This window comes from Apium graveolens, chromosome 8, assembly GCF_009905375.1.
Source record: "Apium graveolens cultivar Ventura chromosome 8, ASM990537v1, whole genome shotgun sequence".
In the NCBI taxonomy this organism is placed as follows: Eukaryota; Viridiplantae; Streptophyta; class Magnoliopsida; order Apiales; family Apiaceae; genus Apium; species Apium graveolens.
The window spans coordinates 108,564,174-108,591,402 of record NC_133654.1 but is presented as its reverse complement, the minus strand read 5'-3'; the positions used below and the strand labels follow the sequence as shown (position 1 = coordinate 108,591,402).

General features: G+C 37.5%; 2 non-coding genes across 2 annotated transcripts; one reads left to right on the top strand and one right to left on the bottom strand.

Moving 5' to 3' along the window:
* Window positions 1-298: 298 nt before the first annotated feature.
* LOC141681758 (small nucleolar RNA R71) lies at window positions 299-405 on the bottom strand. The gene has a single exon (XR_012559182.1). It is a non-coding gene; the product is annotated as a small nucleolar RNA R71 (small nucleolar RNA).
* Window positions 406-12,766: 12,361 nt separating this feature from the next.
* LOC141682090 (small nucleolar RNA R71) lies at window positions 12,767-12,873 on the top strand. The gene has a single exon (XR_012559493.1). It is a non-coding gene; the product is annotated as a small nucleolar RNA R71 (small nucleolar RNA).
* The last annotated feature ends 14,356 nt before the right edge of the window (window positions 12,874-27,229 follow it).

The following is a 27,229-nucleotide window of genomic DNA, read 5'->3' as shown; positions in this document are numbered from 1 at the left end:
CAAGCTAACACCTTTAAAATCAAGCCGGGCACTATTCAGATGGTGCAGAATTCTGTTTCTTTTGGAGGAACGGCAACTGAAGACCCCAACATGCACATAAGGAATTTTGTCGAGATCTGCAGCACTTTTAAGTACAATGGCGTGACTGATGAGGCTATCAAGTTGAGGCTTTTCTCATTCTAACTGAGGGACAAGGCTAAAGACTGGTTACATTCTGAACCAGCTGGGTCCATCACTACGTGGCAAGATCTTGCGCAAAAGTTTCTGGTGAAGTTTTTATCCGATGGCAAAGACTGCTGCTATGAGGAGTGCTCTTACTCAGTTTGCGCAGCAACCTACAGAATCTATGTGCGAGGCTTGGGAACGCTACAATGAAATGTTGAGAAAATGTCCACATCATGGAATGCCGGATTGGATGGTGATCACTGGTTTCTATAATGGTTTGGGGGTCCAATCTCGGCCCATGCTTGATGCAGCAGCTGGAGGCGCCTTATGGGCTAAAAGCTATACTGAGGCGTATAATCTTATTGAGACGATGGCTGCAAATGAGCATCAAAACCCAACTCAGAGGATGACGTCAGGCAAGGTAGCAGGTATTCTGGAAGTTGATGCAGCCACCGCTATTGCAGCCCAGCTCCAAGCGCTATCAATGAAGGTTGATTCTCTGGCTACATATGGAGTTAATCAAATAGCTATGGTTTGTGAGCTTTGTGCAGGTTCTCATGCTACGGATCAGTGTTCTCTTGTCAACGAATTTGTTCAGTATGTGAATAACTATCAGCGACAACAGCAGCCTGTGCCAGTAACCTATCATCCTAACAACAGAAATCATCCAAATTTCAGTTGGGGAAATAATCAGAATGCTATTCAGCCACCATATCAGCAAGGAGTGAGTAAATAGTTTAACCCACCTGGATTCCAGCAACCACAGCAGTATGCTACAAGGTAATCATATCCTCAACAGGGAAGTACAGCTGCACCTACTAGTGCTGATTTTGAGGAACTTAAGCTGTTATGCAAAAGTCAGGCGGTTTCTATCAAGACCTTGGAAAATCAAATCGGTCAATTAGCCAATGCAGTGCTCAATCGTTAACCTGGCACCCTTCCCAGTGACACGGAAGTACCAGGCAGGAAGGAAGCTAAAGAGCAAGTCAAGGCTATTACCTTAAGGTCTGGAAAAGTTGCTGATGCTGAAAAGGCAAAAGAAGGAGAAGCTGAAATTAGAGATGAAGAATCTAAGCAAAAGGAGAAAGCGGCGGAGCCAAGGAAGACTACTGTTGAACACACTCTGCCTGAGCCTAATACAGGGGAGAAACAGCTCTATCCTCCACCACCTTTTCCTAAGAGATTGCAGCAACAAAAGCTGGATAGACAGTTCGGGAAGTTTCTGGAGGTGTTCAAGAAACTTCACATCAATATACCTTTCGCTGAGGCTCTGGAGCAAATGCCTAGTTATGCGAAGTTTATGAAGACTATTCTTTCAAGGAAGGTGAAACTGGATGACCTTGAAACCGTTGCTCTCACGGAAGAATGCAGCGCTGTTCTGCAGCAAAAGTTACCACCAAAACTGAAAGATCTTGGAAGCTTCACCATACCTTGCACCATTGACAATCTGACTTTTGACAAGTGCCTTTGTGATTTGGGAGCAAGCATTAATCTGATGCCGTTGTCGATCTTTAAAAAGCTGGATCTGCCTGATCCAAAACCCACATATATGTCGCTACAATTGGCTGATCGTTCCATTACTTACCCAAGGGGCATAGTGGAGGATGTGCTCGTCAAGGTGGATAAGCTCTTCTTTCCTGCAGATTTTGTTATTCTGGATTTTGAGGAAGATAAGAAGATTCCCATAATCTTGGGAAGGCCTTTCTTGGCTACTGGCCGTACCTTGATAGATGTGCAAAAAGGTGAACTTACTATGCCGGTACAAGATCAGGATGTGACCTTCAACGTATTCAAGGCAATGAAATTCCCTAAAGAAGATGAGGAGTGCTTAAAAGTGGATGTGATTGATTCTGCGGTTACTTCGGAACTCGATCGTATGCTAATGTCTGATGCATTGGAAAAGGCCTTAGTGGGGGATTTTGACAGCGATGATGAAGATGGCAACGAGCAATTACAATATTTGAACGCTTCTCCCTGGAAGCGAAAGCTGGACATACCGTTTGAGTCTCTTGGTACTTCTGACCTTAAGAATGCTGAAGGAAAGCTCAAACCATCAATAGAGGAAGCACCTACCTTGGAGCTCAAGCCATTACCTGAACACTTGAGGTATGCTTTTCTAGGTGATTCATCTACGTTACCTGTTATTATTTCATCTGACCTTTCAGGTAGTGAGGAAGACAAGCTCTTAAGGATTTTGAGAGAATTTAAATCGGCTATTGGATGGACCATAGCAGACATCAAGGGGATAAGTCCTTCATATTGTATGCATAAAATTCTGCTAGAGGAAGGTAGTAAGCCAACTGTGGAACAGCAGCGAAGACTGAATCCTATCATGAAGGAGGTGGTGAAGAAAGAAATTCTGAAATGGCTAGATGCAGGCATCATTTACCCTATTTCTGACAGCTCGTGGGTGAGCCCCGTACAATGTGTACCTAAGAAAGGAGGTATCACTGTGGTCGCAAATGAAAAGAATGAGCTCATCCCCACTCGAACAGTTACAGGATGGAGAGTATGCATGGATTATAGAAAATTGAACAAAGCCACAAGGAAGGATCACTTCCCTCTTCCATTTATTGATTAGATGCTTGACAGGTTGGCGGGTCATGAGTATTTTTATCTTATGGATGGTTATTCAGGGTATAATCAGATTTGTATTACACCAGAGGATCAGGAAAAGACTACCTTCACTTGTTCATTTGGCATGTTTGCTTTTCGCAGAGTTTCGTTTGGGTTATGTGGCGCCCCGACCACTTTTCAGAGATGTATGATGGCTATAATCTCTGACATGATTGGAAATAATGTCGAAGTGTTCATGGATGACTTCTCTGTCTTTGGACATTCATATGATGAATGTTTGAATAATCTGCGCGCCGTGCTCAAAAGATGCGTGGAAACTAATTTGGTGCTCAATTGGGAGAAATGTCATTTTATGGTGCGTGAAGGCATTATTCTTGGGCATAAGGTCTCTAACAAGGGTCTGGAGGTGGACAAGGCCAAGGTGGGAGTCATTGAAAATCTTCCCCCACCTAATTCTGTGAAAGGAATCCGTAGTTTTCTTGGTCATGCGGGTTTTTATCGGTGATTCATCAAGGACTTTTCAAAGATATCTAAGCCATTGTGCAATTTGCTAGAGAAAGATGTGCTTTTCAAATTTGATGATGAATGTTTGGCAGCATTCGAGACTCTCAAGAAGAGTTTGATCACTGCACCAGTTATTACAGCACCAGATTGGACAGAACCGTTTGAGATGATGTGTGATGCAAGTGATTATGCGGTAGGTGCAGTTCTGGGACAGCGCAAGAAAATTCTCTTCCATGTGGTCTACTATGCGAGTAAGACTTTAAATGGGGCCCAATTGAACTACACCACTACTGAGAAGGAGCTTTTAGCTATAGTCTTTGGTTTCGAGAAATTTCGATCTTATCTACTTGGTACGAAAGTAACAGTATTCACTGATCATGCGGCTATTCGCTATCTAGTTTCCAAGAAGGATTCGAAGCCGAGACTCATTCGTTGGGTGCTTTTACTTCAGGAATTTGAGTTAGAGATCAAGGATAGGAAAGGTACTGAGAATCAAGTAGCTGACCATCTCTCTAGGTTAGAGAATCACGATTCTACTTCACAAGATAGGACGTTAATCAATGAATCTTTTCCGGATGAACAGTTGTTCGTAGTTCAGGAGGAAGAACCATGGTTTGCAGATATTGTAAACTATCTCGTCAGCAATGTAATGCCTCCTAATTTGACATCCGCTCAAAAGAAGAAGTTTTTGCATGAGGCGAAGTGGTATATGTGGGATGAACCATATTTGTTTAGACAGGGAGCTGACCAGATCATCAGGAGATGTATCCCGTTCTGTGAGACGGAGGGGATATTACGAGACTGCCATTCCACGATTTATGGTGGACACTATGGTGGTGAGAAGACGGCAGCTCGTATTCTGCAAGCAGGTTTTTTTTGGCCTACTTTGTTCAAGGATGCTCATCAGTTTGTTTTAAGGTGTGATCGTTGCCAAAGAGTGGGAAATTTGACAAAGAAGGATGAGATGCCATTAAATGTGATGCTTGAAGTCGAGGTCTTTGATGTTTGGGGAATCAATTTCATGGGGCCTTTTATCTCGTCTTGCAATAATCAATACATCTTGCTGGCAGTCGATTATGTTTCAAAATGGGTAGAAGTTAAAGCTTTACCGACAAATGATGCAAAGGCAGTGCTAAATTTTCTCCATAAGCAAATTTTCACAAGATTTGGAACACCTCGGGTAATCATAAGTGATGAAGGATCGCATTTCTGCAACCGTAAGTTCACTTCTATGATGCAGCGTTATAATGTGAATCATCGAGTAGCTACTGCCTATCATTCGCAAACAAATGGTCAAGCGGAAGTATCTAACAGAGAGATAAAGCGCCTTCTAGAGAAGGTTGTTTGTCCGTCAAGGAAGGATTGGTCTTTAAAGCTCGATGAAGCTGTTTGGGCTTACAGAACAGCATACAAAACTCCACTTGGTATGTCACCGTTTCAGTTGGTGTACGGTAAGGGATGTCATCTACCTGCGGAGCTTGAGCATAAGGCCTATTGGGCATTGAAGAAGTTGAACCTGGATTTAGATGCAGCTGGTAAGAAAAGAATGCTTCAGCTTAATGAACTTGATGAATTTCGACTTCAAGCGTACGAGAATAACAAAATGTATAAGAAAAAGGTGAAGAGGTGGCACGATAGGAAGCTACATCCTAAGTTATTTGTGCCAGGGCAACAAGTTCTCTTATTCAACTCTCGGCTCCGACTTTTTCCTGGGAAGTTGAAATCAAGGTGGTCTGGACCTTTTATTATCAAAACTGTGTTTCCACATGGAGCGGTGGAAATTTTTGAGAACGATCCGGACCAAGCATTCAAGGTTAACGGTCAGCGGTTGAAGCACTACCATGGGGACATGGCAAACCGAGAAGTGGTTAGTGCCATTTTGTTGACTACTTGAGAAGGGTACGAAACGTCAAGCTAATGACAAAAAAGAAGCACTGCGTGGGAGGCAACCCATGATTTGTTGTTACAGGAACCCTTAGAAGTTAATAACCTATCCAAAAACACAAAAAAATCAGAAAATAGGGGCTGAAAAAAAAAATTCCAGTGACCCCCTGAGCGCCCGCTCAGCAAGCTGAGCGCCCGCTCAGCTTTGCTGAGCGACCGCGCAGCAAGCTGAGCACCCGCTCAGCATTGCTGAGCGACCGCTCAGGGGTCAAGTACCAGAATTTTTTTTACAGTTCAGAAAAAAATATATATAAATAGTTGTAGCCCATAAACCCACGATTTGTTCCCACTACCCCATCATTTTAACCCTTAATTCCCAAACCCTAATCTAATCCACACCCTATATATACATACACCTATCCTACATATCTCCCACAAAATTCCTACACTTACTCTCTCCCAAACACCAAAACTCAGTTCTTACACATTTTTTTTCACGAATCAATGGCACCCAAGAGAGCACGCACTATTGACAGCAGCAGCACAGTTCCTACTGCTGATTCATCGAGGGGTACTGCTGCAAGGCCTCGGTTAACTGACAGAGCTGCGGAGGAGGAGTACACTAGGCTTTTGGGGAAGCCGATTCTGAAGGAGAGAGGATTTTTACCATCAGGGAGGGATGGTGAGTTGCTGCCCATAATTGCAGAGAAGGGGTGGATAGCTTTCTGCGAGTCGCCCGAAGCAGTGCCGATGAGTGTGGTTCGCGAGTTCTATGCGAACGCGAAGGCCGAAAAGAATGGGTTTTCTGTGGTTCGAGGGCTGACAGTTGATTATCACCCTGCGGCGATTCGCCGTGTGATTGGACAGCGAGAGAGGAAGCCCGAGGAGGAGAACTGGAATGAAAAGACTGCTGAGGACTTTGACTTGGATTTGATTTGTGCGACTCTCTGTCGACCGGGCACGGTTTGGACCTTCAGGACCGGCACTAATGAGTATCGTCACTTTCCGGCGATCGCCATGAACAGGTATGCCCGTGCATGGAATGCATTTATTTGTGCTAATATTTTGCCTTCTTCGCATGCACACGAGGTCACAGTTGAGAGAGCACAGTTGTTGTGGGGAATTCTGAATGAGGAGTACTATGTGGACCTTGGTGAGTTCATCTACCAAGGAATTCTGAAGTTTTTGAGGGGGGCGAAGCATATGAACATCCCTTATGCATCCACGGTTACGAAGCTATGCCAAGCAGTGGGAGTGAACTGGCCGGCTCATGAGCAGTTGCAGTTGCCGGCAGCTCCGATTGATTCTGGCACTCTGAATGGGATGCAGGAGTGGACCGGTGGTGAGCCTGAGGAGCATGGGCTGGGTTATCGTCTTCCAGGAGGGCGTCCAGCACGAGGTGCTACTATGGCTAGGCCAGGGCGTGATGAGGCTGGTTCTTCGAGAGCTCAGGAGGGTGCTGGGTTGGCTGATGCTCAGTATAGGAGGCTTTCACGGCGGATGGATGCCATGTATGAGACGCAGAGCAGGTTTGCTCAGGAGCTCACCCTTGCGTTAGGGACTGCTTTTCGGGGCCTTGGAGCTGATATCCAGTGGCCAGTTTTTGGTGAGGACTCTGCATACCCGCCTGATACTCCACCTACTGAGGGTGATGATGATGATGACTCCGAGTAGGTATACCCTGTGTTCCTTTCTACTACCTTCACTGAGGACAGTGAAGATTTTAAGTTTGGGGTTGGTAGTGAAGGAATATTGTGTGTGTGTCATATAGCTGCATATTCATGATAGTTTAGTTCATATAGTTGCATTTACCATGATCCCTTTTGCAATGATTTATCGACTGAATTGTGATATTGATGCGAGTGAAGTGATAGCATTAAAGTGATATTAAGTCGTGTAGGTTGATATGCATGTTAGAAACACTTGTAATTCCACTAAGTCTTAGAGAATGCGTAAGGGCTAGATTGTTTTTATGATTTGGTTGTTTTCGAGGTCAATCTACTTATTATGCTTAGAATTCGATAATAGGTTCTTAGTGATAAAGGCATGAAAAAGAAAAAAAAAATTGGAGAAAAAAAATGGAATTTGTTGCTAGTTGTGGCTAGGCGTCAAATGGCTAGTAGCCGGATCGCATATGGTGCGAGTAGTCTAGGGTTGAGCAAGATGGAGCGAAACGCACTTGCTCAGAAGTTATATAAAAAAAAAAGAAAAAAAAAATTAGTTTATGCATAATTGATCTAGAGTGGGCTCTTTGGTATTCGAGTTATTAAGTTCTTAGGGGACTTTGTGCCTAGTGACCTAAGGCTTTTAGAGTCTAGGATCCGCTAACCTAACGCTCGTTACATGGATACCATTGTATAAGTCTTTTATGGACCTCACTCATTGCACGGTCAAATAAGCATTTGAGTTGTGAATAAAAAGCACGATTCCGTAATAAGCTCTAGAGTTCTTGTAGTGTTGTATATCACTTTGTGCCTAGAATTTTTTATTCTTTGTATAATCATTGGATTGCCTTGAGGATAGTCTAGTCATAATAATTGGTCTAGTTCCGAAGCATATCTGTTAAGCATTTGCACACACCACGTTTCTGGCTGTATGTCCGTTTGCATGAGTTTATTGATCTTTTGTTGTCTAACTGCATTCGTTGAGATGTTGTAATTTGGTTGGTTAATCGTAGTAAGGGGGATCGCTACATTTTCATATAGATTGCATTCATGCATGTTTTTTTATTTGTTTTTGAGTCTATGACGCTTGAGGACAAGCATCGATTTAAGTTTGGGGGTGTGATAAGTGGCATTTTATACCACTTAGAACGTCTTAAAATGGCTTAAATTGGTGTCTTGAAATCAAGTATTTTGTGTATTTGATGCATTTTTCTAGTGTTTATGCATTTCAGGGTATGAGTTGCATTTCGGGGGAGGAATCATCAAGAATAAGCCTTGGCATGTGTTCACCATTGCGAAAGGAAAGAAACGGGCAGATTACGGTGAAGAAACGGAGCAAAATCAGATTTTTTCCAGTAGAGGTCTGAGCGCCCGCTCAGCATTGCTGAGTGGCCGCGCAGGGTCGGGAAAAAAGATATATTATTTCAGGACTTCGACTTCTGTTTGGTTTCCACTTCTATGTAATCTGAGTTTTATGGGACTATTATATAAGTAGATTTGAGATGTTTTTCACAAGGGGGGATTGAAGAAGATCGTGTTTTTACGCAAGGAGCGAAGGAGATAAGGAAGAAGACCGATTTAGCACACTGCAACGAAGAGGAAGCATATCTTCTTGTGATTCTTGTTTCGTTGTAATGTTGGATGCTAGTTTTCTTGCTTTGAACTTATTTACTCTTGTGACGTACTCTGTTTTAATATAATTAGTTTAGTTATTATTTTCTTGTGTTTGTTTATCATGATTTCATATGAACCCATGATGACGATAAGTGCTATTATGGGCTAATCGTGATCATGGGGTTGCAACGGATTTATTATGGAATTCTTTAGTTAATTGTTTAATACTTTAGTGTGTGATGATTGTATGATATCTAGTATTGGTTGTGCGTAGTCGTCTTATGTGCATCGCGAACATATAAGATATGGTGTTAATCTCTTGTGAAGCGACGGTGGATCTTGAGATTTAGAACTTGCCATACTAGCATAGGTTCATGTACGTTGTATATGATTAGTGGGTAACTCTAACAGTTTTATTTGCCCTATGTAATCAAAAGGAATAACTTGTGCTTAAATCGTTGTGTTGTCAATTTCTGTAGACATATAGGAACTCAACATAATTGATGACTATTCAACTTATATCTTAATTGTGGATGCTTGGTAGAATGGTATTAGTACAATAAAAGTTGGCTTTTATCAGTTTCGTGTTATTCGATTAATATCATCACTGTCACATGCTAAAGGTAACAACAATGGCTATTGAAGGAAGTAATAATGAAGATGTGATCTCATGAGTGTTTTATTGTTGATAAATTGAAGTGTTAGTTAAGTGATTAATTAAGTAGTTAATTGTAGTTAATATTTAATCAACAATTTTAAGTGTTAGTGTCTTAACATTGAGAAGTAATCATACATTGGTGAGTGAGTTCAATTAGACAATAATTTAGTCTGAGTCTCTGTGGGAACGAACTAGAAAGTACTATATATTACTTGCGAACGCGTATACTTTCGTGAATATTAGTGCGTGTTTTCGCCCTAACAAAGTCTTATCTTGTAGTCTCATCTATGTGATGAACTTTTGAAACTGATTATAACTTAAACGGTGGTAGTTCAAGTAGTATTTGGAAAAGATATAAGTATATTGGGGTATCTTGTAACTACATCTTTTCAACTTATATCTGGTTAATGATTATCTTATGCATGACAAAGATTTTCAGAAAAACGTTGAGACAAGGTTAGATATATAATATCACCTTGTAACGATATTTTTATACAGTTATAAACTGGAACTCTGTGTATATTATACATGGCAGAGGATTTCAAAGATTTTGAAAAGTATATATGTATATACTGAATATTTTACGACTTGGTCGCGTTAAGATATCAACTTGGTTCATTTCTTCTTAACCAAGACTTTCTTGAGTACTATGAGAATGCTCATATATTGTAAATTATTATACATATTATTTCGGTGGGCTTGTTGCTCACCCTTGCTTTCTTCTTTCATCACACAACATCAGATAGACAAGATGAACAGGATCAAGCTCCCAATTCGTGAGCGGATAGGACACGTTCCGCAGTTTCCTGTAGGTGTTGATGCCGTTGTAGCTGAGGTAGGATCTACCAATAGGCTAGGCTTTCAACTTTTGATGTACCAGACTTATGTATATTATGAATTGTAATAATGGCAAAGAAATGTAAATTTATTCAGAACCTTTTTGAGGTGTAATGGCTTTTAATTGTGGAATAAAATGACTTGTGTTATTTTTGGTATTCATCTCTGAGACTATAACTTGTGGTGTGTGTGTATATTGTGGGGTCACAGTACGCAGTAGTTGGCTGACTGTTAAGATTAAGTATTGACAAGGGAAATGGAACTCGTGATAACTCGGATCCCCGACCCCGGATTTGGGGGTGTTACAATATTTATTTCTGGCATGCAAATCAATTAATTAGGACTTAAACATCCCTCTATTCATCATCACCACACTCAAATCAACATCAACTTATCAAATATCATAGTTCATCTTAAGGGATCATGCTAAATATGCATACAAATGTAACTATATGAAATCACATAAAAACAAACAAATATATCCTAAATGAACAATCATGCAAAAATATGAATGAACTAAAACTAAACATGTAATATGAATCTATTAGAATCTATATGGACACACACTACTAATCCTTACATTATCACCCCCAAACTTAAAATTTTCAATGTCCTCATTGAAGGTAATAATAAGGATTTCAGGCATACCTAGTCTTCGGAAAGATCACCCTCCTCGGGTGGAGGATCAGGTGGCCAATCAACCTCGACACCAATGGCTCGGAAAATAGTGCCCAAAGCCTGTGTCAAATATGCAGCAAAATGATGGTGAATGTCATGCATAGCCTCCATACGCCTAATTACTCGCCTGTACTGCTCATCACCAACACCATTCCTATCAACTACCTGCTGCACATGAGAAGAACCCTCTGTAGGCATTGGAGGGTTCGTTCGGCTACCCTCTACATCATCAAAGATATATCCCAAGCCCTTATCATATGGTGTACCTAAGAATGCATAACTCAAGTGATCTAGTAGTGGGTGAAGCTCAAGTGTGGAAACATCTTCAATAGACGGCTCGAGACGCTCTTGAGAAATTTTTAGCTCTGCTAACCCAAGAGAATCGAATGGCATATCCAACTTCCTCTTCCACAGAAGTGCATTCAAAACCTGCAGTTGCTCTACTCCTTCCTTATCATCAATAACTGATTTTCCCATTAAGGATCTCTCTAAGGTCTCTGACTTTGGCAATTGCTCAAGTTCCGAATTCACGACAGAGTCTACTCACTCTACTTTAAAGCACTCCTCTTTAGCTGTGGGTAACTTTATTTCCTTGAACACATTAAAAGTGACCTTCTGATCATGAACCTTCATCGTAAGCTCTCTTTTTTGTACATCAATCATAGTTCGGCCAGTAGCTAAGAATGGTCTCCCCAAGATAATGGGAATCTTCTTATCCTCCTCAAAGTGAAGAATTACAAAGTCAGTAGGGAAGATGAGTTTATCCACCTTGACCAAGACATCCTCCACTATACCTCATGGATAAGCGATTGAACGGTCAGGTAGTTGCAATGACATGTATGTTGGTTTCAGATCAGGCACACCAAGCTTCTTAAAGATAGATAAGGGCCTCAGATTGATACTAGCTCCTAAATCACATAAACACTTGTTGAACGACAAGTTTTCGATGGTGCAAGGAATAGTGAAGCTTCCAGGATCTTTAAGCTTCGGAGGCAACTTTTGTTGCAGCACAGCACTACATTCCTCCGTTAGAGCAACGGTCTCTAAATCATCGAGCTTCACTTTCCGAGAGAGAATACCTTTCATAAACCTTGCATAGCTAGGCATCTGTTCAAGAGCTTCAGCGAAAGGTATGTTGATATGAAGTTTCTTGAACACCTCCAAAAACTTCTCAAACTGCTTTTCCAGCTTTTACTTCTGCAGCCTCTTAGGAAAAGGAGGTGGAGGATAGATCTGTTTCTCCCCTGTATTACCCTCAGGAGGAGTATGTTCCACAGTATTCTTCCTTGGTTCCATATCTTCTTCCTTCTGCACTTCTTCTTCAGCCACAACTGTATTTTCTGAAACTCGAGATTTTTCAGGCTCTTCGTCTTGCTGAATTTGGGGGCTTGCGACCTTTCCAGGCCTTAAGGTGATGGCGTTAACTTGTTTTTCAACTTCCCTCTTGCATGGATTTGTTTCTGTATCACTATGAAGCGTTCCTGGTGGTCGATTCAATAAGGCTTTAGCAATTTGCCCTATTTGGTTCTCCAGAGTCTTGATAGAAACAGCCTGGCTTCGGCATATAAGAGCCTGGTTTTTGCACATATGATGCAACTCCTCCAATTCAGATTTGTCATTCGAATATATACATGCACCAAGAGTTTGTTGTTTTGGTGTAATTTGTTGCTGAAAACCAGGAGGGTTGAATAACTTATTTCCAAACTGCTGGAATGGCTGTTGCATCGCATTCTGATTGTTGCTCCAGCTGAAGTTAGGATGATTCCATTTGTCAGGACGATAAGTGTCTGGAACTGGTTGTTGCGTCCTCTAAAAGTTGCTCACAAACTAAGCTGAGTCACTAGATATAGCGCATTGCTCCGTCATATGTGAACCTGCACATAGCTCACAAACACTGGTTATCTGATTAACACCCAAGTTAGCCAGAAAATCGATCTTCATAGACAATTCCTTTAGTTGAGCAGTGATAGCCATAGTTGTATCCACCTCAAGAACTCCTTCTACCTTGCTCTGTGGCAATCTCTGGGCTGGATACTGATATTCATTAGCAGCCATTAGTTCAATTAGATCATAAGCTTCCTCATAGCTCTTCGCCCATAAGGCTTTACCTGATGCTGCATCGAGCATGGGTCTGGACTGTGCTCCCAAACCATTATAAAAATAGTTGATGATCATCCAATCAGGCATTCCATGATGAGGACACTTCATAAGCATCTCCTTGTAGCGATCCCAAGCTTCACATAGAGATTCTTCCGATTGCTGCGCAAATTGAGTAATAGCGTTTCTGATTGTATCTGTCTTTGCCATAGGAAAGAATTTTATGAGAAACTTTTGAGAAAGATCTTCCCAAGTAGTAATCGAACCAGCTGGTAGAGAGTGTAACCAGCTCTTAGCCTTGTCCCTCAGAGAGAATGGGAATAGTCTCAGCTTCACAGCATCTTCAGAAACACCGTTGAACTTGAAGGTGTCACAGATTTCAATGAAATCCCTAATGTGCATATTGGGATCTTCCGTTGAAGAAGAACCCCCAAACTGGATTCAATTCTGCACCCATTGAATTATGTCAGGCTTGATCTCAAGGTATTAGCTGTGATAGCTGGCCTGACAATACTAGATTGAATGTCATTGATCTTGGGTTGAGAAAAATCCATCAAGGCTTTCGTTCGTACTACTGGATCTCCCATTGTAATGAGTACCTGAAAAATAAATAAATAAATCGTGAAAGTAAAAGAATCCGAGTCAGTGAACTTTAACGACCACTGATGACAAGCACAGAAACTAAAAATTAACACCAAGTCCCCGGCAGCGCCACCAAAAACTTGTTAGGGTGAAAATACGCGCTAAAATTCACGCAAGTATACGCGTTCGCAGGTAGTATAAAATATAAATCAGATTTGTTCCTACAGAGACTGGTTTAGGTTAAGTTCAATTAATGCACCTATGCAACAATGTATGGTTATCGCTCAATACTAAGACAAATAACAAATTGGGTTTTTATTAAACTAAGAGATTATACTAAATAACATTAACTAAAAGAATTGAGGTTGAATTACTAAATATAACAAACATGGGATTCTAACTTCATTAAATACTTCATTCAATAGCCTTATTGTTCTTAACCTTAGCATGTAATGGTGATGACACTAATCAGATAACCAGGAACTAGTAAACGCCAACTTTCATTGTACGAATACCCTACTACCAAGCATCCACAAAAGAGATAGAAGTTGAATAGACACCAATTATGCTTAGTCCTTATATGTCTATAAGAATTGAAAATATAACGGTTTAATGCGCAAGTTATCTATCATGATTATATAGGGCAAGTAAGATGATTAAAATTACCTACGAATCATGCATAACAAATACATGAACCTATGCTAGCATGGCAAGTTTTAAACCTCTGTATTCATTGTCGCTTCAATAGAGATTAATACGCTATCTTATATGTTAGCTACGCACATAAGATGAATAAGCACAACCAATACTAGGATATCAATCAATAACCACACACCAAGATATCGAAACAAATTAATTATTGAAATCCATAAGTAAATCTGCTAGAATCCCATGATAATGATTAGCCCATAATTGAACTCATCGTCATCATGGGTTCCAATGAAAGCATGGTATAAAATAAGGTCTTAATAAACTGAATAATAATCAAAGTACAAATAAAAAAGTCTAGGTTCAACAAGAATGAAAACGAGCATCCAAAGTTACAACTATTTTCAAAGAATCACAAGTAGAAAACAAGATCTTCTTTTTCGGAGTTGTTTTGTGCTTCTAGGTCTTCTCCTTGATCTCCCAATCTTCCTGGATGATGAAAACCCTTTTTTTAAGTATATATAAGCCCCTAGTGGACCTGTACCCTTAAAATTATCAAATTCCACTCAAAAAGGCTTTTTCAGCGAAATCATCGAAATCAGCCGCGCATCAGTAGGCGGTCGCGTGCGGGTCTGATGCGGCCGTGTGTCGGCATGCGATCGCGTGCATTTCTGACGCGGCCGCGTGGGCGGCTTCTGGAAAATTCTGATGAATCTTATTTTGGCCATAGCTTGAGTTCTACTCGACAAAATTAGGCGATTCAACTGCCCACGCGAAGCTAACGAGATTCTCTACAACTTGACAATGGCCTTGGCTTCCAAATATGATCACTTTTTATCATATTTCCTTTGAAAGCTCCTTTCTTCATTTAACTGATAGCTGAAATGCAATAACACGAAAACACATCAAAATACCAACAACTTGAGTCCAAAACAGCAATTTAAGCTTGTAATAAAGCGTTCCAAGTGGATATAAAATCCACTTATCAACGGAGGCCATGCACGACATTCACCGTCATTTTACTGCGGATTTGACACACACTATCGGTACTGTTTCCCGAGACACTGGTGTCGATGTTGTTTGGCCACCTGATCCTCCACCCGAAGAGGGTGATCTTTCTAACGACTAGGTATGTCTGAAATCCTTATTATTGCCTTCAATAAGGAAATTAAAAATTTTAAGTTTGGGGGTGATAATGTAAGGATTAGTTTGTGTGTGTCAATATAGATTAATATAGATTCATATTACATGTTTTGTTGTAGTTCATTCATATTTTTTCATGATTGTTCATTTAGGACATATTTGTTTGCATTTTTGTTCGTGTTATTATGTGAGTCCATGTAGTTGTATTTGCATGCATATAACATGATCCCTTAGGTTGAGTTATTTCTGATTGATTGGTTGATGTTAATTTGAGTGTAGTGATATCGAATAGAGGGATGTTTAAGTCTTAATAAATTTATTTGCATGCCTAGAAAAAAAATTCATAAGTCTTTTATGATTGTTTTTTATCTAGATCATGGTCATACTTGTTTGTTGTTGAGATTTAATCACTTGGTTATATTTAGAATTTTTGTTATTCTCGTAATGACGTAAAAACACTGATTTTTAAACTGGAGAAAAACTTGGATTTCATTGCTTATTGTGAATAAGGCTAGGCGTCAAATGGCTAGTAGCCGGCTCATAATTTATGAGTAGTCTAGGGTTGAATGAGATGGAGCGAAACGCACTCATTCAGAAATTGAAAAAAAAAGAAAAAAAAAAGAGAAAAAAAAGAGAAAAAATTATGTGTTTATGCATAATTGATCAAGAGTGAGCTCTTTGATACTCGAGTTATTAAGTTCTAGGGGACTTTGTGCCTAGTGACCTAAGGCTTTTATAGTCTGGGATCCGCTAACCTAACGCTCGCTACATGAGTATTATTGTATACGTCTTTTGGGACCTCATTCATTGCACGGTCAAATAAGCATGTTGTTATGTGTTCAATAATAGCATGAATCCTTGTATAACTCTAGTAGAAAGGAGGTGTTGTGAGTTATTATACGTTTAACGTTTATTCTAGTTATAAATTGGTGATTGTTTTGATGATAGATAAGTTATGATTATTGATTTAGTATCAAGAGTATCTATATTGAGCATTCGCACACATCACACATTTCTATTTTGTGATTTGGTTTGTGGGATTTATTCGAGCTCTGTTTTGAGTCATTACATTCTTAGAGGCATCGTCTTATTCAATTGGTTATGGTTATTCTAAGGGGATCGACTGCATTATCATTTAGTTGCATTAATGTAGTTGTATTCATGTATTAGATTTGTTTTGTAGTTTAGAGTTTGTTTATTCTTGAGTACAAACATCGATTCAAGTTTGGGGGTTTGATGAGTGGATTTTATATCCACTTGAAACACTTAATTACAAGCTTAAGTTGGTATTTTGGACTCAATTTGTTGGTATTTTTTATGTGTTTTTGCGTTATTGCATTTCAGGAATCAGTTAAATAAAGAAAGGAGATTTTCAAGGAAATATGCTGAAAAGATCCAAGAATATGAAGTCAAGGCCAAAAGTTGTATATAATCTCGTTAGCTTCGTGTGGGTAGTTGATACACCTAATTATGACGAGTAGAACTCAAGATACGGCCAAAAGAAGAAACTGCAGAAAAGTCCAGAAGTTAGGCGCGGCCGCCCCCAAAACCAGCGCGCTAGCGCTAACTTTTTGCCAAAACAGCGCATATCAATAAAAAGATGTTTTTAACAACAAGAAGCGAGGGGAGATCAATAAGACGACCTAGAGAGCACGAGAAGGTTACGGAGAAGAAGGCTTTTATTTTCTTTAATATAGTTGATACTTGGATGCTTGTTTTCGCTTTGTTCTTGAACCTTAGTACTCTTATATTATTTATTATCATGCTTTCATTGGAACCCATAGTGACGATTAGTTCGGTTACGAAATAATCATTATCGTGGGGTTGTAACGGATTTACTTATGGATTTATATAGTTAATTTATTCCAATATTTTGGTGTGTGGTGATTGATTGATATCCTAGTATTGTGCTTATTCGTCTTATGTGCATAGCTAACATATAAGATAGCGTGTTAATCTCTATTGAAGTGAAAGTGAATATAGAGTTTTAGAACTTGCCATGCTAGCATAGGTTCATGTATATTTGTTATGCATGATTCGTAGGTAATTTTAACCATCTTACTTGCCCTTTATGTTGTCAAATTATATATACATATAGGGTCTCAACATAATTGGTGTCTATTTAGCTTCTATCTCTTTTGTGGATGTCTGGTAGTAGGGTATTCGTACAACGACAGTTAGCGTTTACTAGTTTCGATTTATCTGATTAGTTTTCATCACCATCGCATGCTAAGGTTAAGAACAATGACTTTGAATGAAGTATTTAATAAAGTTAGAACCCCATGTTTGTCTCATATAAGTAATTCAACCTCAATTCTCTTAGTTAATGCTATTTAGTATAATCTCTTAGTTAATCAAAACCCAATTTGTTGTTTGTCTTAGAATTGAGCGATAACCATACATTGTTGCATAGGTGCATAAATTGAACTTAAACTAAACAAGTCTCTGTGGGAACGAATCTGATTTATATCTTATACTACTTGCGAACGCGTATACTTGCGTGAATTTTAGCGCGTGTTTTCGCCCTAACAACTGCTTCCTAAGGTTGTCTCTGAATCATCATTTTTATCCATAAGAGATAGATTGAGAAATTCTTTGTTCAATTTTGGAATCTGGGCTTCTGCCTCCTTCTTAACGATGGTTGATTGGATCAGCTTCAGGATCTTTAGACCTCCTGTTTGTTGATGGCGTGCTCTGATACCAATTGTTATCCACTAACAATCAACTTAGGTTAATTTATAAAAGGGGGGTTGAATACAAATTAAAATTTTCACATTAATCTGTACTTAGGAGATAAAATCTGAACACAGAAATTTAAAATTATCAGGTGGTTTATTTTTTGACTTGCCACATGAGGTTTTTTTATTGAAGAAATAATATGTTACGATTACAAAGTAATCTCACAGCTACAGTTTACAGTATTTCACCCACAGAAAGATCTCTCTCTCTCTCTTGCTCTCTGAAAATGTAAAACCTTTTTTCTAAAGTAAAACTTCTGCTTCTACTTAGTTTACAATCATCAAGTTACAATGTTTGCTAGATAATACATGACACAGTCTTCGAGGTCCAGCAAGATTGGTTCTTCATTCTCTTTCCTGTGAGACTTGACAAATGAGGTTAGATTGTATCTTGATATATTTCTTTGAATATCCATCCAATTTGTCATGCATGGAAATGAAATTCTTCTCATTCAAAATCCAAGATCGCATGCAAAGTTTGTCTTACCTTCCATTTTCTTTACTGAGATTCTCATCACCCATGTATTGTGTCAGACTCAGGACTTGACTAATGTCAATTCGCTATCACCGGCTATGTGAATTCTCTTAGTCGTTGACAGTCACTTCATTAACCGTTGGTGGGTTGGTGCAGTTAGCCATTGATGATGTATCTTCATGTAGCAGTTGGTCGCTCACTTTCATTTAATCAGAATTACGTGGCATCGAATATTTATAATTAGCCACGCTATTCTAAATTATCCATTGAGTCAATATGACTTCTGAATGAATAATAGTACTGTTATCTATAACAGATAATCTCATAGAAAAGTGTTATGAAAACCTTATCAGTTGATGGGAAACTCTTTCAATGGCTATCCCTAGAATGGCTAGTCGTTGAAGGCTACAGTTTGTCTTAACATAATTATGCAATGCAATTTGCTTATCGTCGGGATTTACGCTTGATTCCTAACAACATTACCAAATAGTCATCTGATTTTAACAATGGCACTTTTTTCACCAACACTTTTTCTAACATCACAACAATTTTTAACAGCAATTCAAAATAGAGACTGCAAGAGCTAATTCATCCTTATCCCCTTAAGATAAAAATTTTGAAATCCCAATTTAGTGCGAAGATATTGTTGCTCGAGTATATGTACTAGTTTACCTGAGAGATGAACGGTCTTCATTAATATTTTTTATTTACTACTGTTTATCATTTTTAAAAAAATTATTCAAGTAATAAAATATTAAAATTAATTTACGTAAAATTGTAACCTTATTACAAATATTTTAATTTGAATGATCAAATAGAGTAAAATAGTATACGTTTATCAATAAATTTATAAATAATAATATAAATTATTGTTATTGGTGAAATTCGAACTTAAAAGTTTATTTGTATTTACAAATAAAATAATAGTATAAATATTTGTTGTTGGAAGGGTTGTTGGCAAGATTCGAACTTGAGAACTTGGATAATGTATAAATAATAATGTAAATATTTGTTATTGGCAAGATTTGAACCTTGGAATTTGGGTATTGTATTCTTTTAATATTTTGATCTAACGGTCCCTATTATTTGATTAAGAAGATTCAACGGTCATAATTGAAAAGATAACCAAACCACACCAAAAAAGGGCATACCAAATTATATATCATTCTGGTTATTATAGTTTATTATAGATTATAGATATCAGCTTACAGTCTTACGACCGGTCACATGTCTTCATTAATATTTTATGTTTTTACCTTTTTAATAACATTTAATATATGTACATAAATTTTAAAATTAATTAGCATAGAATTATAACCTTATTTTGAAAATTTTGTTTTGAATTATCAAATAGAGTAAAATAGTCTATACTTAATTGTATCTGTATAAATGATAATATAAAAACGTAATTCAAACTTAGGAGATTAATTATAACTTTATAAATATAAATAATAATATAAATGTATATTTTTGGAGGGATCGAAATTGGAACTTGGATAATGTATAAATAAGCCTATATCTCAATCTCTCATGAAAACAGTAATTTCACAACTGACCCTCATAGTAATTATGTGGATAGCTAGTGTAATGTTCAGATGACTCAGTTGCAAAAACTGAGTTTAGAGGTAACAAAGGCCTCATGTGTCAACAAACATTTTTTTATGAGAAGTGAGCACATATGATTTTAATCACCCTCCCAGGCGCATCCCGGCTATCTACATATCGGATGCCGAAATGTTGTTAATGCAGGACATCTAGATCAGAGATCATTTACTCATTTTCAATACATCAAACATAAGTGCACTCGCATAAAGCGATACAACTAATAATATAAACAATAAACTCACATAGAGTGATACGAAAGTCCTAAAAATCAAAGATCTCGGATGTTGGGAGTTGTCCCACATCATCTGAGGGAGGGGCTGATTTCTATTATATAAAGCAACCAGATAACTACACTAAAATGAGGGCTTTTGAGATGTGCCTAAAAATAAATCCGTTGGGCTCGGCCCAGAGCGAACAGTATCATAACAATATGGAGTTAAAGTTTGTTTAACAAGCCTAACAAGTGATATCAGAGTTTCAGGTTATAACAATATATAACAATCTCAAATGAGCTTCTAGAATGGACTTAGGAAGCGGTAGACCTCAGGATGAGTTTAAGCAAGAGGCATACGGGCCTTCCAGTATGGGCCTAAGGGAGGCAGATAACCAGATAAATTTCAAATATAGGTCAAGAGGGAGCCGGATCACACAATCAGCAGCAGATTCGACAGGGGTCAATCCCGATATATGAAGGGGGAGATTGTTGGGAGTTGTCTTACATCATCCATGGGAGGAGAGGGCAGATTTCTAGTATATAAGCAAGCTAGATAATTCCATTAGTATGAGGACTTTTGGGAGTGAATTCAAAAATAAATTTGTGCGGGTTGGACTCAGAGAGGACAATATCATACGAATGTAGAGTTAATGAGGCCTAACATCGAATTTCCGCCATAATTTGATACGACGTTAGACCTCAGATTTTGAGTCCCAAACTCTTTTTATTGAAAAAATCGAGTTCTTAATAGTAGTAGATCTGAAAGCCAAGATGAAGAATATAACTAAATTTTCCAAACTTTTGAAATTAAAATCGATTTTATTGAAGAAGAAATAATAACAAAACTAGGAAGGGGCCCTCCGGCGAGCCACCTCGGAATTAGAGACAACGACGGCGAGATTAAGTATTTAAATAGTTTGAATTTGGCTTAATTAATGACCCTTAATCTCACAATTTAGGAGCAAATGGTCCAAAATATCACAAGGTGGATAGATCACTACACCATAGAATGGCTATGGCAACCACATTTCTAAAAATTTGAGAAATGATGTTGCAATTGGTAGACCATTGTATATATATTGCAAGGACTTTTAAAATTATTGCAATTGAAGTGCAAAAAAAGAAAAAGGTTAACAATTAGCTATCTATTGTAACAAGAGTTGTTAGGCGTTGCAGTACATTAAAAAAATTAGCCAAATAAATGGCGGGCTTCTGAAACATTGTTGGGCGGGATTTTACTAAAAGACTTCCGGGCTTCCCAAAATAAAATAAAAAAAAAAGAAAAACAAAAGAGGCTCGTAGAAGAACAAAACAGTTGGACATTATATTTTCAGACAAAGTAAACACAACTGGAAGAAGAACAAAGCTCATAAACACAGCTCAAAGAGAGGAGAATCTGAGGAGAATCTGAGGAGAAACACAGCTCGTAGAAGTTTGAAGCTCCAAAAAGGTAAAACACAGATCCTTTCTTCAAATCTTTTTCCCTAAATCGATTATAAGTTTGATTACAAAATACCATGTGATTGTTCTTCTTTCAAATCTTAATTGATTATGTTTTCTATGTTCAATCTTGTTTCTTATCCTCAAAATACATTTTAATCGATTGTGCATGTTCTATTTTTTTGTTTTAGTTGTTTTGTTTAATCGGTTGTGTATAATTTTAATTAGGGATTTTGTTTTGTGATTATTGTATGAGTACTGACTATGTTGTCATCGATTATAACTTTGTTTGTTTATTTTTTGATTTAGTTTATAACTATGAGATCTTTCAATATGAATTTTAATTAGGAATGGTTAGGCTTGTATTGATAAAATCTCATTTTATAAATGAGATTTTATAATTATGATTATATAATTTATGATGTATGTCTTTTGTTTCTTTCTTTGTGTAGAAAATAGGTTTGTGAACAATCAATATGACTTGGGTTTCACTTCCAAAGTACAGTGAGGCCTATAGTAATGGGGTGACAGATTTTATACAAAATGCTTTCGATAATTTTGCCACAGGATCTGAACTAAGATGCCCTTGCATTTTTCCGGGGGATATGCGGAAAAGTGTTGGAGCTGGAAGAAGTTCATAGGTTGTAGGAGGAAGTTATTGAAATACTCTGCCAATTAGAAATTAACTTCCCGCCTGCATTTTTTGACATCATGGTTCACCTTCCAGTCCACTTATGTAAGGAAGTGGAATTTGGGGGACCGGTGCATCTAAGATGGATGTTTGGTATTGAGAGATATCTAGGTAAATTGAAGTCATATATCCGAAATAGAAGTAAACCAGAAGGGTCTATAGCAGAAGGGTACCTGGCAGAAGAATGCGTGACATTTTATTCCAGATTTCTAACTAATAGTAGAAAAACAGAGGTTGAGAAGAACATAAATGTTGGATACCCCATTGGTTCGAGGAGAAACAAAGATGGAAAGTCTGTCTACTTTGCGGAACATGTTTGGATAAATGCTCATCGGTACATACTATTCAACAGTGGAAATGTCGAGATTGAGAAGCTTATCGAGTACGTTTTTATTCCCTTTATATGTTCAAGTTAATATAGTAGTTTAAACTAGGAATATAGATGGTAATTTTAATTTCATTTTGGTGTACAAATTGTAGGGAACATCGTATTTTATATGATAATGAAGCAAAGACAAAGAAATACAAAAAAGAAAGAACACATACTCTAGAATTTCATAACTGGTTAAAGGCTAAGGTTGAGAAAAGAACTGAAAATACATTGTAATTATCAAATTTGGCAAGGGGGCCTCAACGAGCAGCGAAAAAATTTAGTGGATATGTCATAAATGGATTCAGATTTCACACCAGGAAAAGGGATACCAACTGTACTACACAAAATAGCGTTGTCATCTTGACAGCTCTAACCACCAGTTTTGCGAGTTCGAAGGATCAAAATCCACAGTTGGGGATGTTATTTACTACGGAGCAATTGAAGAGATTATTGAAGTAGATTATTGGGGTGCATTTACAGTTGTTTTGTTTAGGTGCATTTGGTATCAAAAGGATAAGGACTGCTTTGGGCTCACACGTGTCAATTTCAGTAAATTATGTCAAAAGGATGATCCATTTGTACTAGCTACACAAGTACAACAGGTATTCTACATTCAAGATTGTACCGAAAAGAACTTGTGGTTTGTTGTTAAGAAACTACCGAAAGAGCACAATGGAATAGACGAGGAAACTGATGATATGCTTGAAGATCTTTGCGGACCTACCATGCATGATACTGAACTTGAATACCCATTTCAGAAACAAACTGATGATGTGACTTGGCATAGGGATGACATCCCGAATGAAAATGTGTCATCCGGTGAAGAGGAAGAAGATCATGATGATGATCATGACGAATGAATGGACATGCTGACTTCTTTATTTCTGTTTTTTATGTTCATCTGTTGCTTTTAATTATGAAAAACTTTGTACCACTACTTGTAACTTATTCCTGATTGCTTGTAAAATTTGATGATCAGTTCACTTGTTATTTGCTACTTGTTGTTTGTTGTAACTTATTCCTGATTGTTTGTTATTTAATTTTTATATTTCACTCGTTACTTGATAGTAATTGATTATATCTGTATAATGTGGGGACTAATTAATATTCATGTTCATGTTATTTTCAGGTTATGGAAGAAAACTATTTTTTCCTCAGGTTCCACCATAAGGGCCAGTTTCAAAAAACCAAATACACAAATGGAACAAATACAACAATTAATGCAGCTGCGGATCCTGATAGATTTTCATTCTCGGTACTGATGGAGTATGTTAAAGATGACCTTGGATATACTGAAATTGGAGGAGTTTATGCGAAGAAAGAAGATGGATGGAAACTATTGATGACTGATAAAGATGTAGATGATCTTGTAGCAGGGGTAAAACTTGGTTCTTTCTTGGATATTTACCTTGACAATATGGTGGACACATCTATTGTTCCTGCTACCCAGATACAACCACATTTTGTCATAAGACCAAGGACACAATTTGAAGGTAAAATAATTTTGGCTCCAAATAATTTTTTATATGAATTTGAGTACTGAACTGACAGTTTATATCTTTTTCGTCTGTATATCGTAGGTGCTGATTTACCCTTGAAAAGGAAGTTTTTGATGATTAAAGATCTTAAACAACAGACAACTGATAAGATAAAGTCACGAGCTTTGGTGGAGAATGAAATAGAACATGATAAACAGATCAGTACCAGAAAGCTTAGAAAGTCAGGTGATAAGGTAATTTTTTTATCCCGGTGTAATGCCATTGTATGCTTTATTGTAATCTTATATTTAAGTTTATTAATTGGGTGCTTGGTTTAGAAGAAACTTGTTGATTATGAGCTAAAAAGAAGAAAGAGAATGGAAGCGAATGCGAAAGAAGCTGATAAGTATAAACTGAAGGAGAAGGCATATGAGTTCTTTACTACTGGGAAATCCACCAAGAAAGCAAAGAAAACAGTTACAGATCCTTGGTCAGAAGCTGAATTTGATCGAGCATATGTTTCTGGACAAGATAGTTTAAGCGAAGAAGAAGCAGAACATGTTATTCCTCAGGTTTATTTTTTTACAAATACAACTCCTTTGTTTTTGTGGAACATACAATTTTGTTGACTATTTTTTGTGTATTTAGCCAAAAAAAGAAAGTAAAAACTGTTAAAAAGGTTAACGAAGTCGTCGTCAGACCAAGGACCCGTTCATGTTCAGTAAATCAAACTGAAGGGAGAACAGAGGTATATGAAATTATTTTAATATAATTTATTTTTGTGTATTTCATATGCATCTACATAGTTGATTTTAGTTGTAATTTAATTCTTATTTTAATTTAATTTATTTTTTTGTATTATTCGCAAGGTGATAGAGATATATTACCACCTCCCCCGCCACTACCAGCTCCCCCGCCACTTCCTCTTGATCTTACACAGTTGCAAAGGCCTCCTGCCAATGAAGGGATTGGTACAATGGAGGCATTTGTTGATTTACAAAAACGTAAAAAAGATGCGGAACAACAAATGTGTGTCAATGATGATGAAAATTGTGATGGGAATAACTTCCAAACTGTTGTGGATAGTGTCTTCTAAATAGGTTTGTTTCAAATAGTAGGTAATGGTCTTATTTTTTATATCAGGAATACGCATATTTATTTGTGGTTATTTTTGTAGGTGAATCTAGTACCAAAAGTACAAGGCGTAGAGGACCTACGAAAATGAATCATGTTTTCATAAGGAGACTCGATGAAAGGCCAGTTATTAATTTAAATCGTGACCTCCAGCCCGTGTCAAAGGAAAAAAAGGTCATTACTGAATTCAGTAGTTTTATCGGGACGATAGCAAGGCTGTACATCCCACTTGATTATGTAAATTGGTCTAAAGTTCCTGAAGCAATAAAAGATGGATGGTGGGAATATATCAAGGTAAAAAGCACTTTAATTGTTTTTTACTAAACATGTTCAGTATTTTTTTTCTAAATTAACTTGTTCTGTATTTTAACACAGTATTTTATGTAAATTGTGTTGTCCTTATTATTTATTCTAGTGACGTAAATTGTGCAATAACCTGTTTTTTTTATCATAATGTTTCTTTAATTCTTGATTCATACCATTTCCTTGTTAGACAAAAATACTGGTTTGTTTATCGTAAATAGTTGCTTCTTTCTTGATTCTTATCCGTATTTTTATATACCTTATTAGACAAAGTACATAATTCCTGAGGAAGGCAAGGATTGGGTAATTAAAAGCCTTGCTGATGACTGGAGGGTATATAAATCTCGTGTTAAGAGTGCATGCTATACCAAATTTGATACCGACGCTGAAAGGATGAAAAGCAGGCCTGCAAATATTCCAGTGGAACAGTTCAAGGTGCTTCTCAAGTACTGGAGTGATGAATCAGTCAAGAAAAAAGCTGAAACAAATAAAAAAAATCGAAAGAATGTGACTGATACTCATACTGTTGGGCGCACTAGTTTTGCTCAGATTCGTAATGAAATGGTATGATGTACCCATATTTGTTGTTTACCAGTCCCTTCATTTATTTCTTGTAAGAAAACTGATACATTTTATTTTATTCTAGAAAATTGGTAAAGATGCCCGTGCACAAGAAACAAAGAAGGCAATTTATCCAAAAACCGGCAAAGGCCATAAAATGATGGTAAAAATAGCACTTTTATATTTCTTGACCAATTTTACAAGTATTTTTGCTCATAAATTACATCTTCAGATTTTATGACAAATTTTATAAGTATTTTTGTTAATAATTAGCCCTGCTTTATTTTTTCATAAATTTTACAAGGAGAAATTGTATTTTATTGAAATTAATGTTTGTTGCTCAATTTTATACGTACGAAAGAAAAATGGAAAAACTCCTTAAGAATCAACTGATGAGGATGAGGAGATGGCAGATCTTGATCTTGCAGCTCATGGGCCTAACTGGCTTGTTGGAAGGAGTGGCATAACAAGGAAGACGAAGAAAAAATTGACAAAAGAGGGAAAAGCAGATTCTTCGGAACTGGAAAAAGCAACTGAAAAACTAGCTGCTGGAATGGAGGAGAAAATGCAGAAGAAGCTAAGGAAGATTTTTGGAAAACTTGGTGAACTGAATCCTGGTCTAAATATCAATGTTGAAGAACTATGTGCTCAAAGTTCTGCCGAGATTGATGAAAATGAAGATGATTATGAGGATGCAGAAAAAGTTAGCGACGATAATGGTGATGCAGATGGAGATGAAGATGAAGTTGCAGGGGTCATCTGATGTTTACTTTAATTTATCTTTAAGTTATCTGCAGTTTGCTATAGCTAGCTTCTTTTGTTAAATTCGAACTCGAATTTGGTTTAGTTGTGTGCGACTAAATTCTCTCGCGAATTTGGTTTAGCTAGCTATTGGTATTTTCAAATAGACTTAAATTATGAATGTTTGTAAGGATGATGTTGGGACAGCCTGAGAGCTGCTTTTAATTTGGTCATGGTACTTTTGAATGACAATTGCTTGGTTTTGTGGCATAAAAAATGCCTGGCTAGTATATTTTACAAACAGTTCCTTTCAATTTTTTTTAAAATACTGTTGCAATTATGTCCAAATTCGTTACCGTTTAAAATTACATCAGCCATAAAATATTGCAGTTGGTTCAAATTTTGTTGCAATATTTGTTAAATTT